The sequence below is a fragment of the Apium graveolens genome, chromosome 10, assembly GCF_009905375.1.
Source record: "Apium graveolens cultivar Ventura chromosome 10, ASM990537v1, whole genome shotgun sequence".
Classification (NCBI taxonomy): Eukaryota; Viridiplantae; Streptophyta; class Magnoliopsida; order Apiales; family Apiaceae; genus Apium; species Apium graveolens.
Genome location: NC_133656.1, coordinates 41,002,304 through 41,017,407, shown reverse-complemented (window position 1 = coordinate 41,017,407; position 15,104 = coordinate 41,002,304).

Sequence of the window (15,104 nt, the reverse complement as noted above, 5' to 3'; positions counted from 1 at the left end):
GAGGATCCAGTTCTAGAGATCAACCTCCATCTACAAGGAAGTGGACTAAATCACATACACATGGCTTAATAATTGGAGATCCTAAGGCATGTGTCAGAACTAGAACATCAACAACAAATGAATGTCTCTATCATTACTTTCTATCTCAGACTGAACCAAAGAAAGTGGAAGAAGCTCTTCAAGATGCTGATTGGGTGCAACCAATGAAATATTTGCTCCAGTTGCTAGATTGGAAGCCGTAAGAATCTTTTTGGCTTATGCTGCTCACAAGAAGTTTAATGTATTTCAAATGGATGTGAAAAGTGCTTTTCTCAATGGAGAATTGGAAGAAAAGGTATATGTTGAACAACCTCCAGGCTTTGTAGATCCAAAATTTCCAAATCATGTCTACAGGCTCGACAAAGCACTTTATGGCCTTAAGCAAGCTCCTAGAGCATGGTATGAGACTCTGACTCAATTCATTTTGGAAAGTGGATTTCACAGAGGCACAATTGACAAGAATTTATTCTACGTCAACCATGGAAATGACTTACTTTTGGTACAGATATATGTTGATGATAACATCTTTGGCTCTACAAATTCAAAAATTTGTGAAAGATTTTCCAAGTTAATGCAGTCAAGATATCAAATGAGTATGATGGGAGAGTTGAGTTATTTTCTGGGACTTCAAGTCAAACAAAATGAAGAAGGTACTTTTATCAGTCAATCCAAGTACACCTGAAATCTACTCAAGAAATTTGGAATGCAAGATAGTTCTACTGTATCAACTCCCATGGCCACTGTCACCAAGTTAGATAAAGATACTGGAGCATCAGTAGATATTACTAACTACAGAGGTATGATTGGCTCTTTACTCTATTTGACTGCAAGTAGACCTGATATCATATCTGCTACCTGTTTTTTTAAGATTTCAGGCTGATCCAAGAAAACCTCATCTAATAGTTGTGAAAAGAATTTTCAAGTACCTCAAGGGTACAGCTGATCTAGGATTTTGGTATACTAGGGAATCAGATTTTAAGCTAATAGGTTACTCATATGCAGATTTTGCAGGATGTAAAATAGACAGGAAAAGCACTAGTGGAAGCTGCCAATTTCTTGGAGGCAGATTGGTTTCTTGGTTTAGCAAGAAACATAAATCAATTTCCACATCAACTGCAGAAGTAGAATATATTTCTGCAGGAAGCTGTTGTGCACAGATTCTTTGGATGAAGAATCGGTTACTGGACTATGGGTTAGAATTTTCTAAAATACCTATTCACTGTGATAATCAAAGTGCTATTGCTATGACAGGAAATCCAGTTCAACACTCAATGACAAAGCACATCAGCATTAGGTACCATTTCATAAGGGAACATGTGATGGAAGGTACAATGGAATTGCATTTTGTTCCAACAGATCAACAACTAGCAGATATCTTCACAAAACCACTATGTGAAGCTACTTTTACAAGACTAGTAAATGAACTTGGATTTCAGGTTCTTTCTCAAAATATGTTTAGTTTTTGTTCTCATACATCAAACTTTATGATCAGTGTTTACAGATTTTTCTATCTCTGTGTAATATGTGCTTAAATTGTAACATATTAAACATTACTTATTATTTGACGTGATTCTATAAACTATGAAAGTGTTCTGAATGTTCTGTGACTATTCAATCCAATAAGGATTATCTTGTTAGATGCTGACTTAGTAGTCTTTAATAAACTATGAATCCCATGTTTGAATTAGTTATTTATGTGGAAATCCATAACACAAGTAAATTCTGATTTTAATCTTAGTCAAATTTACTTCCTGTATCTTATTACTAAGTCACAAACTAGATTATTGCTTCTTATCTGTCAAATTCTGATGTCAGTAAATCTTAAGGATGAACTACATGCTTGATAAGCCTCACTTATCTGAAGAAAATAAAAGAAAAGAAAAATTGAAATCAGGTACTCCTTTGAGATCTAGAGTAAATATGTGAAAGGGAAGATCCAAGTGCATTGCTGGTATTAAGTTATATGCATTAGAAGAGCAAATTAATTTTTCTTGGTGACATTTCACATTCTTTGATTACTGGAGAAATATTCTGATAACAGGATAATTCTGATGGCAGTTGTAACCCACTTACACTGAGAAGCCATTGTCAAAAGAATTTCAAAAGATGCATAAAATGAGCACAAACAGTTGAGGTGGATTCTTGCATAAATTTATTCTATAGTAGACTTCAAAACTAAAGACTGATTTTAAGCATTTTTCTTAGTTATGCCTTATTTCTAAGATACACTGAAGTTTTTCAGACTTTAATCTTTATCTGATCATTTGCACATACACACACTATCACTCCATATGAATGATGAAAATTACTGTGGTGATTATGTTGTTTCTGATAAAGAGTTAAGTATTATTTGCATAAATTCTGAGGACAAGTTCTGATTATACTCTGATAATTAAACTCTGAAGAAACCAGTCAGTATTTGTGTGAAGAATCATAGAAACAATCATTCATTTTTTGAGTATAGAAGCCATGTTCTGATGACCGTTAAATTCTGATAATAGTCAAGTTCTGATGCAAATCCTGATGCTTGCGTGTCATTATTTATTTACTTGACTTATTTTTGATATTTACTGTAACAGTCATATTTTCAGAAAATAATTAAGTGAGATAAAAATAGTGATAATTATTTGATTAATGGGTTGCGTGTTGATTTTTGCATATGCATGTGTGCAATAATTATTGCACATTTCTCGTGCCCACTAATTACTGCCTTGACTATTTATTGTGTGACAGGTGTAACTATGCCAGTTTTACTTCCAAAAAGAGCCGTTGAGTGGAAAGAGTATAAATATTAGAGATAAAAGATTATACAAATCTTTTAACTTCTCTCTTACCTTATCTCTTATCTGTTTTACTCTTTCTCTTTTTTCTCTCTATTTTCTGACGGACTTTCTTACAGGCATTTTATCAAACACCTTGCGAACACACATTATTTCACTTGATTTCTCATAGAAATGGCACCAGAGGACATTATCTTTAATGGAGCCAAGTTCCTCCCCAACAACTATATGGCTATTCTCAGCAAGAACGATGCTCCTTCAGATCTTCACTTCATTCAAGATTTTCTGGCTCGCAGTGAGATTGGGTATGCTCTGACCCAACCACAATCACTCTCAGGAACACAAATACTGGAGTTTTGGAGGACTGGAGTCTATGATGATGGTGGTGAAGATGGGTCTCCAAGCATCATTTTCACAACTGGGGAGTATGAGCACCTGGTTACCCTGTCTACTGTTCGACAAGCTCTGCATTTGCCAGAAAATTGTACTTTCAATGCTCAGATTGAGGATCCACTTCTATAGAGTATGATGGCCAATCTTGGCTATGAGAAAAGTCTGTCCAAGCTGGGACAACTAAAGAGGCCATACATCAGAAGGGAGTGGAGCTACATTTTTTATTGCATCACCAGAGCCTTTGCCAACAAATGCTCCAACTTTGATGCTATTCCAATTCTGAGTCAGCAAATAGGGTATGCACTTCTTAATAAAACTCATTTTGATTATGCTACTGCTATTTTGGGTTTTATTGGGGATAGGTTGAAAGAGGACCCAAATACTGTTTACTTTGCTAGGTTCTGTCAACTTATTTATAGTTTTTGTTGTTCTGATAAGCCCCAAGCCTTTAGTGACTTGATTCAACCTCTTAAACTTCGTAAAAGGGCCTTCACAGGCTTGTTATCTACTGATAATAAGAAAGACATACTAAGACCTCTTCAAACTCCTCAATCTGTAAAACAGTTCTTAGTAAATTCTGATCCTCAAACATAAACAACCATATATCCTGATGTTGCACCTACACAGGCTACTACTACTCAACCTCCACCAACCCAGCCTTCCAATACTCAACCACAGCCAACTATCAGAACCTACTATCAACCATCACAATCCTCTCAACCATAACCATCAACACCTACTATCAGAACCTCACCTCTCAAATCCAAAACCAAACCAACCTCTGGTACTTCTCAAAAGGTGCCGGTTATAAAATATGACACATCCTCTAGGTCCAAAACCAAAAAAAACTATCTCCGTGCCTAAATCTCCACCAAGGAGAAGAAGAAGGATGATTCTGAGAGATGAATCTGATGAGGATGAACAAGTCCAGGTTCCTGCATCAGAACTTGTGACATTAGAAGCTGAAGAGTCAACTCTTTAGAAAGAGAATGAAGCCGAGGGTTCTGGAATTTTGAAAAGGAAAAGACCTTTAAGTTCTGATACAGATCATATCACTCCACCATCTAAAAGATCAAGGAAGACTAGAGCAGGTTTGCATATTGCACAAATTCAATTTGAGGATGCTGAAGATGCCGAGGAAGGGGATCAGAAATCTCTGATCTCATCAGAACCTATAGTCATTGAAGTTTTGACAACTCCACCTCAACCTGAAGACACTATTCAAGACACAATGATCACACCTCCTATCTCTCCATTCAAAGAAACTGCTCCAGTTGAAGATTCAGTGAAAGGCATATGTCATAGCCTATTTGTTTATTCGAGGATTTAACTCAACTCAAATAAGGATGTAACAAGTAAATAGGGGTTCTATCGTCAGAGAGATCTCTCATAGTAACATATGTCAAAGGATTAAGTAACATTGTTCGTCTACAGACTTGATGACTTAATTCACTGGAAGAAGCTCAAGAAATTGATCAAGCCTTAGTGATATAAATCAAGATTGTGGATTGAATCAAGTGACAGAGATCTCGTCAGGGTATCAATTAATTACAAGGATTTATTCTGAAGAAAATCAAGAGTATCAAGGTCAAGGCATGAAGAAACGTCACGGAAGTTAGTCACTCATGAACCAGACAGTACATCGAGTGTCAACATTGAAGTGGTGGAATTGATTCATAATTGACAGTGATTTTTAGAAGAATGGTTGCTGCTCAAGAGTAGTATTAATTCTCTATTAATTAATTAAGTCGTATAATTTAATTTAGAAAATAAATTATATCTGCAAAGATTAATTTATTGATTAATTGATTAATTAATTCTGAATTAATATTATGTATTTTCAGAATTGATTTTGAATTAATATTCTATATTAATTCAACAAGACTTTCTTTTGTATTAGCAAGACAATCGGTATGACAATCAATAGTCATACCGAAAGTCATTCCAGTTCATTTGATTATCTTGCCAGTTCATTTAGATTGTCTTGCCGAAAGTCCTATCAGTTCAATTGATAGTCCTACCGAAAGTCTTACCAGTTCAAAGGATTGTCATGCTGAGCTGAATGGATTGTCTTGCCAATTAAAATCACAGGAGTCAATATAAAGCAGAGCTGCAACAGAGTATTAAAAATCACACAGAAGAACACAGAACAAAAAGAAAACCTGCAGAGAACTTATTGCAAATTCTCAGATCATTTATTTCTAGTATTTATTGTTAAATCCAATCCACTAGAAATACCTTTCTTGTTCTTGTGTAACTATCTAGCGGATCGAAATCCCTAGAACTTAATCTCAAATCACTTTTAGCATTTGATCTTTTTATTGCAAAAATAGAAAAAGTTCATGTCGAATTTATTCTAGATTTGTGATAATTGATTTGAGATTAATCCCTTGTAAACGATACCGTTGTTGTAACACCTTTCAAGTTTAATAATAATTTTATTTAACTTGAATTTTGTTTCACTTTTTTATTCTGCATTTTATTCGATTAAACGGTATTGTTTGTATTCAACCCCCCTTCTACAAACATATTGAGACCTAACAATTGGTATCAGAGCCTTCTGATTAACGAACAAATCAAGATCCTAGACTTTTGTGATTCTTTCACTCCTTGAATTTTTATTTACTCAAAAGTTCATATTGACTACACAAAAAGTTGGAACCGTTAAAATTCCACTATTCGATAAAGAAAATTGTTATGTGGAAGAAGAAGATGCTATTGTTTTTACAAGTTGCAAATTCCAAATATCTGGAAGTGTTAAAGAAGGGTCCTAAAATTCCGATGATTATTGAACCAGAGGTAATAGAAAATGATGTGGTGATTACCAAAGCAAGAACTTATGTGAAAGATCCTGAGGATTTTTCTCCTGCTGAAAAAGAAGAAGCCTCCCTGGATGTTAGCCTTCAATTAATTTTAGTAGATTCCCTTGATCCCTTGATGAATAGACATATGATGAACTGTAAAGATTCCAAACACATCTGGGAAACTATTGAGGTTATTAATGAAGGCACAGAGGAAGTTAGGGAGAACAAGTTAGAAATCCTAACCTCTAAGTATGAATACTTTAAATCCAATCCAGGAGAAGGAATCACTGAAGTGTTTGAGAGGTACAATGCATTGATCAACAACCTGAACATTAATGGTAAATACTATTCCATCAGGGAGGTCAACAAAAAGTTCCTTTTAACACTGCCAACTCATCTCGAACATAGAATCACTGCCATAAGAGAAGCAAGAGATCTGAGTGAGATTTCTTTGGAAAGGCTCTATGGTATGTTAAAGACTTATGAGTTGGAGCAGATTCAGCGGAAGGAAGTTTACGAGAAAGGAAGAGTGGTCAGCACGTCTACTGCTCTAGTAGCTGATGAACAACAACAACAACCACAATATCAACAACAATCTCAACAGTCAGAAAGAATGGTACAGTCTTCCAAGGTTGAAGAAAATGTGATAGTAGCAGAATTTGATCCTCCTACTACAAATCAATCAGGAGATGATTTTTATTCCTTGGAAGAACTGGAGCAATTGGAGGATGAGTCAATGGCCCTGATTGTCAAGAGATTCTCAAATGTCAGATTCAAAAGGAATCCCAAGTTCAAGTACAAGTCCAACTACAACAGATTCCAGAAAGGTGGATCTTCATCCTCTAACACCAGCAGTGGTGGGTACAAAACAGGGATGATTGATCGTAGCACCATTCGATGCTCCAACTGCAATGAGTTGGGACACTTTGCCACAGAATGCAGGAAGCCAAAACAAGTTAGGAAGAACTCTTACGATTCTAATCAGAAGAGTAAATCTGAAAGGGCTTACCTGGAAAAGGGAAGAAGCTGGGATGATACTGACAGTGAAGATGAAGAAGTTGGGAATCTTGCTCTCATAGCTAGTGATGCAAACACCTCCTCGTCAAGAAAAGAGGGCATTAAACAGGTACAACCGGTAGTGTGGATTTTTGACAGCGGAACGTCAAGACATATGACCGGAGATAGAGCCCTGCTATCAAATGTGGTTGAAAAAGCTGGCCCAGTGGTTACCTTTGGAGATAACAACAAAGGTTTAACAGAGGGATATAGCTGTTTGCTAGCTGGAAATGTTATCATTGAAAATGTGTATGTTGTGCAAGGACTTGAACACGATCTGCTTAGCATTAGTCAGTTCTGTGACAACGGCTACAATATTTTATTTGATAAGCTGAAGTGTCAGATTCTGCACAAGAAAAACGAAAAACCCTCCTTGATGGGAATCCGGAAAGGAAATCTGTTCATAGCTGACATGAACTCTGGAAGCAATCCTGAAGTCAATTGTTTCTATTCAAAGGCATCGTCAGATGAGAGTTGGCTATGTCACAAGAGACTTTCTCATCTCAATTTCAAAACAATGAATTTTCTTGTCAAAAGAGAATTGGTCAGAGGTCTGCCTCAGCTGGAATTCTCCCCAGAAGGACTATGTGAGGCTTGCCAGAAAGGAAAGTCAAAGAAATCAAGTCACAGAGGCACTGACCCATCCTCCATAACTGGTGTTCTGCAATTATTGCACATGGATTTATTTGGACCAGTTAATGTCCTTTCGATGTCGAAGAAGTGTTACTGTCTTGTGATAGTTGATGACTATTCCAAGTATACGTGGGTTTTATTCCTTCACTCCAAGAATGAAACACCACAAGTTGTGATTGATCATATCAAGTTGATCGAGTTAGATTCTAATGTCCCTGTTAGAGCAATAAGGTCAGATAATGGAATAGAATTCAAGAATTCACTTCTCAATGGATTCTGTACAGACAAAGGGATTACCAGACAATTTTTAGCTCCTAGAACCCCTCAGCAAAATGGAGTGGTAGAAAGGAAGAATCGTACATTGATTGAAGCTGCAAGAACGATGTTAAGTGAATCAGGTCTTCCAATGTACTTTTGGGCTGAAGCTGTCAATACTGCATGTTATACTCAGAATCGAACTCTAATCAACAAAGACTTCATGAAAACTCCTTATGAGATTTTGAATGAACAGAAACCTTCTATAAAATACTTTCCTGTATTTGGTGCCAGATGCTTCGTGCTCAAGGATGAAGATGATCGTCGTGGTAAATTCGAGGCAAAGGCATATGAGGGTATTTTTGTTGGATATGGAAGAAGATCATACAGAGTGTATATCATTGATCAAAACAAAGTAACTGAAAGTGTCAATGTTACATTTGATGACACTAAACTCCCTAGTATCCAAACTGACGATCCGTCTGAGAAACTGAAGTTTGATGATATGTCAGATTCAGAATCAGAACATGGTCAAGAACCTGAGGTTGTTGCTGGTGAAGAACCTTTTAATCATGATGATACTCAAGGTAATGGTGATGGAAACTTTGGCAACAATGGAGATACCACTGCTACTGACGTAGAATCTTCAAGTCAACATGACAACAACTCAGGGGGAGATGCTGAAGGATCAACTAGTAGGACACAACATCCCAATAAATTTCAAGGAGAATCATCAAGATCAAATCTTCCAAGACAGACTGTCTGGAATAAAGCTCATCCTTTTAAGTTGATTATTGGTGATCCAGATGTTGGAGTCAGAATTAGACGTGCTACTCAAAATGAGTGTCTGTTCTCAGGATTTCTTTCTGAGATGGAACCTAAGAAGATTGAGGAAGCACTGACTGATCCAGATTGGGTGATTGCTATGCAAGATAAACTCAATCAGTTTGAACATCAACAAATCTGGAAACTGGTACCTAGACCTACTCACAAGAAAGCTGTTGGTACTCGATGGGTATTCAAGAATAAACTAGATGAAGATGGTGTGGTTACAAGAAACAAAGCAAGACTGGTAGCTAAAGGGTATTCTCAAGCTGAAGGCATTGATTATGATGAAACCTATGCTCCAGTGGCTAGACTAGAGGCCATCAGGATATTTCTGGCATTTGCATCATTCTCTAACTTTAAAGTTTATCAAATGGATGTCAAGAGTGCCTTTCTGAATGGAAAGCTGGATGAAAAGGTATATGTAGAGCAACCTCCTGGTTTTGAAGATCCAGATCATTTGAATTTTGTCTACTTTCTGTTCAAGGCTATCTATGGACTCAAACAGTCTCCGAGAAAATGGTATGACACTGTCTCTAAATTTCTTATTGAAAATAGCTTTATTAGAGGTGTCATAGACAAAACTCTTTTTTCTAAAAAGCATAAGAATGATATAATATTAGTCCAAGTCTATGTGGATGATATAATATTTGGGTCTACTAATGATAATCTCTGTAAGAGATTTGCTAAGTTAATGCACAACAAATTTGAAATGAGCATGATGGGAGAGCTGAAGTTCTTTCTTGGATTACAAGTAAATCAAAGGTTAGATGGAACTTTTATTTGTCAATCCAAGTATCTCAAGGAACTCCTCAAAAAGTACAATCTAGAGGATTCTGCATCAGCAAGGACTCCGTCAACTACAGCTGTCAAGCTTGGACCATGTGAAAACTCCATTAAGGTAGATGTCACAAGCTACAGAGGTATGATTGGCTTGTTACTCTATCTTACTGCAAGTAGACCAGATATTATGTATGCTACATGCTTATGTGCAAGGTTCCAAGCGGATCCTAGAGATATTCATCTCGTTGCTGTTAAACGAATCTTAAGATATCTTAAGGGAACACCAAATCTAGGTATTTGGTACCCTAAAGAATCTGGTTTTAACCTTGTTGGATATACAGATTCAGATTATGCAGGAAGTGTTGTTGATAGGAAAAGCACCTCAGGGAGTTGTCAATTCCTAGGTAGCAGACTAGTCTCATGGTACAACAAGAAACAACAAACAGTTTCAAATTCAACGGCCGAGGCTGAATATATTGCTGCTAGAAGCTGCTGTGCTCAAATCTTGTGGATTAGGAATCAGCTACGGGACTATGGCTCTGTATTGAACAAAATACCTATTCTATGTGACAATACAAGTGCAATAGCCATCACCAACAACCCTGTGCAGCATACAAGGACCAAGCACATTGACATCATGTATCATTTTATTAGAGAGCACGTCATGAATGGTACTGTTGAACTATTTTTTGTTCCAACAGAAGAACAAATAGCAGATATTTACACTAAACCTCTTGATGAATCCACATTTACCAAATTAGTTGGTAAATTGGGTATGTTGAATAGCTTTAGTGATTAAACGTGTGAATATCTGAAATCTGTTCTTGAGTGAATTTACAAATGAATTTTTCATAAATGAAAAATTCATTTGCAAATTTATTTTATCATTTTCCAAAATTTCTTGCTTATTTCTATATAATTTTTATTATATTATCTTATTTATTTACTCAACTTGTTAATTTTAATGTCTCAGAATATTTTATTTTCTCTAAAAATATTTTTCTATGAATTTTATTTGCTAAAATTCAAAAGAAATCTATTTTTGGACTGAAAATATAATTATCTCTGAAATATTTTAATTGTGTAAATATTTTCTGCCATATCTATAATAGTATTTATTGTAGTTTTCTGTTTTATATATATATATATGTTCTGTTTTTGTTAAAAAAAACTGTTTGTATGTGTTTTTGTTAAAAACTGTTAATTTTGGTTTATAAAATATATATATATATATATATTTGTTTGTTTGTGTTAAGTTTATACTTGAATGACAATCGGCAAGACAATTGAAATTGTCTTGCTGAAAGTCATTTCAATATATTTATATAAATACTTAATTTATTTTATTCTAGAATGACAATCGGCAAGACAATTGAAATTGTCTTGCTGAAAGTCATTCCAAGTACAAATACGTGTTTATTTTTAATTCAGTTTAATTTTATAACTGGCAAGACAATCAGTATGACTATTGATTGTCATGCCAGTAATAAAATTAATATCATATATTTTATGTTTTATTTTGTACTGGTATGACAATCGGTATGACTATCAGATTGTCATACCAGTTATATATTATTACTATTTGTTGTTTGTGTTGTTTTCTCAATTTGCCCGGTATGACTATCGGTATGACAATCGGTAAGACTATCCCGAATTGTCATACCAGTTGTGTATTTAGTGTCTCTTTGTCTTGATAAATCATTCAGTTCTTTTATTTTTCAAAAATTCCATCAGTTTGTTTTTCTCCTCATCTCTCTCTCTCTCTCTCTCTCTCTCTCTCTCTCTCTCTCTCTCTCTCTCTCTCTCTCTCTCTCTCTCTCTCTCTATTCGATCAAACTCAAAACCCATCTCCATTGTCTTCCTTGCTCGAGTTTTTACTCAGCAAACTAAAACATCACTTCTGTTATATACATACACGTATATACATACAGAAGTGCTGCGAATTTTTTTTTTAAATTCGATTTTTCCCCAAAAATCAGTTTGTGTTTATTTGATTTTGGGTAATTCTATATAATTTTGTTTGGTGTCTTGTGCGTTTTTCAAATCAGCTTTTGTGAGTTAAGAACTTTAACGAGATACATTACTTTCTAAATTTTTCGGATATAATTGATTTAATTCGAATTATTAAATTTTTTTAATTCGAATTTTCTTAATTTAATTCTTAAAATTCTGAAAGTGTGTGTTTTATTAAGTTTTTAATGGCTCTCAATTTCCAAATTGTCGCACATAATCTTGTTGGTTATTTTAATCCTGATAAATGTGATGTAGAAAAATTTAAGCAGTGGATTAGATTTTTATATGACCATCCGATTGTTAGCTCTGCTATTAAATCAAATGTGATTTTAAATGTTGATATGCTCAGACTGATTTGCACAACCTCTACTGTGGCCGATGATTTTAAATCTTTTTCATTCACCGTGGCAAACACAGAGTATGTGGTTGATGAAACAGTCGTCAATCGAGCGTTAAATTTTCCTATGGACAATTTCTGTAATTTGCCCTCTGAAAATGATATTTCAAACTTTTTCCATGCTATTCACTATCAGGGGGTGATTAATTTAACCAAGTTATCAAAATCCAATTTGGTTTCTGAATGGGACATTTTCTTCGATACTCTTTCTAAAGTGTTTGCCAACTGCACTAAATCCAACTTTCACAACATCACTTCCACTCTGCAGTATATTGGTCTTGCGGTTGTTTTCAATCAAAGGATCAATTTTGGCAAACTACTTTTACCCATTCTTTTGAGACGTCTCACTACTGCTTTACGTGATCATTCTACAAATCGTAGGGTCTCATGCTACTATGCTCGTTTTCTCATGCTCATAGCAGAACATATTCTCTCACCTGAGCATAAAGCCCTTTTTGCTAACTCCTCAGTAACCGAACCCCCTCCTGTAAGCAAAAAGATTTACACCCGCCAAGACACAACTTTCAAATTCATGCAAGTTCCAGTACTTGTATCTGCTTTCATGGCCACTTATATTCCTTTACCTATCTTCAATCTTCCTGGTCATGAACAGCAAGCTCAACCTCCAGTGGTTCAAACCACCCAGGCTCAAACATCAGATGCACTTCCTCTACAGGTAATAGTTCCTCAAACTCAACCTATTCCTACTTCTGTTAAAAGACCCCCATTGGTTGATAGGACTGACCATGAAGTTGTAGAACCACAGCTTCAATCCCAGGTCATAGAGCCAAACACAGAGTCACAACCTATCTCAACCTCTCCCCCACTGTCTAAAATGTTGCCTATAAGGTTAGTAGGAAGTAGTTTGTTAGTAGATGTGAATGAACCCTCAGCTCTGCCTCCACCCAAGAAAAGGAGAACATTTACTGAGGCATCTGAAAGCCCATCCTTGTCCTCCCAACAGGACATGGACTTTGAAATGGCCACTGAACAGTTACTAGAAACATTCTCTCAATAGGATGAATCTATTGAAATTCGCCATAGGGCCATGGGATCCCGTACTGAGTCAAGCACAATTCCATTACTCACAATGGAAGCATACAGACCAGTAGATGATACTCAGGACACGGAGCGAGGAGTGCACATAGAGTTGGTTACAGTGCCTGCCATAGTTACGGCAAAAGAGCAGTCACATGCTTCTGAGGGAAAATCTGACTCTCAGCCACCTTTAATAGAGTCATTTTCTCCCCTCCCAGATCCAACACCTCTGGCTCCCTTACGGGATTCTCCACTCGTATATTTATCTGGAGAAAGTGGAGGGCAACTCGGTAAATCTATCCCTGAAGCAATTCAGACATCTATTTCACATGAAATGATAGGTTTGACTGAGGATCGGGACTCACGAATTCCCATTGCACCACCACTGACCTCTCTTGAAGAGGCTAGGGTGATTTTAAATGCAGGTACAGAAGATCAGCATCAGGAAGACTCCTCACGAGCAATTATATTGAGAGATACACATGCACGTGAGTTGAGTGAATCAAACAGAAGAGATATTCAGGTGAGCGCACACACAGACACAAACACTGAAAATCTATTAGCTCAAATTGCTGATCTCAAGGAACAACTTGCAAAAAGTCAGGCTGAAGCTAAATCATTCAAAGCACAAGTGGTTGAACGGTCTTCTTCTTCCACCTCTGTCAATAATCAGCTGGCTCTCATCAGGACTGAAATATCAGATTTGAAGACATCTGTTGTACCAAAGCTAAACTCAATCCAGGCATCTCCAACGTTATCAGCTGACGATATTTCAAACTTCTGCTCTCTAGATACAAGAATGACTTCTCTTGAAGACTTGGTTGAAATGAATCATTCACTGGATTCCTCCAGATTTCTGAAGATAGAGATGGGTATGGAACATCTGAATGAAGGGATGAAGCACTTGTACTTCATGATCAAAAATTCTCACTGTCCCAATGAAGAACAAAGGACTTTCTTTGAAGGGCCGTCTGGTGGAGGCTCAGGCTCGGGAGGTGATGGAGGTCATGGAGGATCTAAGGGAAAGTCTGTAGAGGATTCCTCAACTAAGGGGGAGAATAAAGGGAGAAGTGAAAAGGGAAAAGAAAAAGATTCGTCTGCTGGAGGCACAGGGAAGCCTGATGATATCTACTATAGTGGAGAACAGGATGACTTTGATATTTGTGATGTTCCCACTGAACCAGTCTTGGAAGATAAAGATGGTTTCTTTGAAGCTGAGGAGGAAAGTGATTTTGGAGAATGGGAAGAGGAAGCTCCAGTGGATCCTCTGTTTGAGAAAGAGTTTCAGCAGCAGCAGTCAGAGATGAAAAGAAAAGAAGCTGAACTCAAAAAGGTATCCCAGATCATTGACATGAGGAAAGACATACAAAGAACAGAAACTCTTCAAAAGCAACGTCTTCATGACATTCAAGCTCAAGAAAGGAGAAGAGATGTCAGACTGAAGATTGGTGAAAAATGGGATGAAGCTAGGAGAGTACTTGATATGCCTCAGCTGAGCACAAACAATGATAGGCAGTTTCTACATCTTCTGGACAAGCTGGAGATCTTTAATCCAAACAATGACATGTACATGAATGCTATAAAGACTGAAGTCTCAAGGATCACAGCTGCCTTTGACAGATCCCTAAATGAGATGAGCATATTTGTATATTGTCAGAGAGAAGGATCTTTCAAGGTGTCACTTCATCTGTTTGAGAATCGTTCTTTGTCAGAGACTTGGGTTCTTCTCAACAAAGTCAAAAGAAGCTCATAATTGAATGAAGTTCTTCGAGAAAGGCTCAAAGAGTTTTCCAGCAGGGCTAGTCCTCAAGTGGTCAATAATCCTCATCAGGTAAGATTCTTTAAGTCTGACTATCTTCAAATCTGCCAGCTCGACTCATAATCTCTTAAAGACTACTCAGCTAATCATCTGGTCTGGATGGAACATCATTTAATAACTGCTGGATATTCATCCATGTTGAAAACTCAAGCAGCTGATCTGATTCAAGCTTATTGTGAAAAGAATATTAAAAGGTACAATCAACTCAAGAATAAGCTAAAGGCAGTTGGAGTTCAACCAGTTAGACCAGACAGCTTCACTTCAGAAAA